General features: G+C 36.6%; 1 long non-coding RNA gene across 1 annotated transcript in view; it reads left to right on the forward strand.

Annotated features, from left to right (window-relative positions):
- The window catches only part of LOC119592040, a 719-nt gene extending 601 nt beyond the window's left edge, over window positions 1–118 (forward strand). Inside the window, exon 3 of the long non-coding RNA XR_005230396.1 lies at window positions 4–118. This is a non-coding gene — a long non-coding RNA (uncharacterized LOC119592040). The remainder of the gene's footprint in view (window positions 1–3) is intronic.
- Window positions 119–650: the final 532 nt, after the last annotated feature.

The following is a 650-nucleotide window of genomic DNA, read 5'->3' on the forward strand; positions in this document are numbered from 1 at the left end:
CAGGGCACATTAGTAACATTAGTGATGCAAATGTTTCATGGTCATGTGTGGTCCAGCCAAGCTGAGGCTGCTGTTGTGGCAGCTAGTAAATGTGTACATTTATGGGCTGCTTTCTGTAGGCAGACAACACAGGTTGCTACTGTTTTTTTTTACTGTTGTTGTGATATTGCATTAATGGTAGTCATTTTCTTGATAATTTCATTATTACTTCATTTTAAAGTACAGGAAGAACAGATAGATAGTATAGATACAATGAAAATAAAAATCCATAAAATCAGTTAAGGATTCAGAAACAGATGGGCTCTTGTGATTTTAAGTTAATATTTACTTCAATTTTCATCTATAATAGGTATGGTCATCACAGTCTTGCTGCTGGTATGTATGGTGTGTGAGTTGGAGAGTTTGCTCAGACCAGCAGCATTTTTGGGTATCTGCCCTTGGTTTAAATGAGTCGTGGTGAGGCTAGTCCACTGGCTTCAGGAGACAGGGGTAGTAAACCCGACAGCTGCAAATACCCCCTTCACAGAGCATTATCAGCTCTCAAGGGAAGAAAGGGAAAAATACATTTTTTAATTATGATATAATTGATTCCATTTTATTTTTTCTGTTTTATGAATAACTTCATATGAAGGACTTTTTCAGTACTTAAC

This window comes from Penaeus monodon, chromosome 29 (genome assembly GCF_015228065.2).
Source record: "Penaeus monodon isolate SGIC_2016 chromosome 29, NSTDA_Pmon_1, whole genome shotgun sequence".
NCBI lineage: Eukaryota > Metazoa > Arthropoda > Malacostraca > Decapoda > Penaeidae > Penaeus > Penaeus monodon.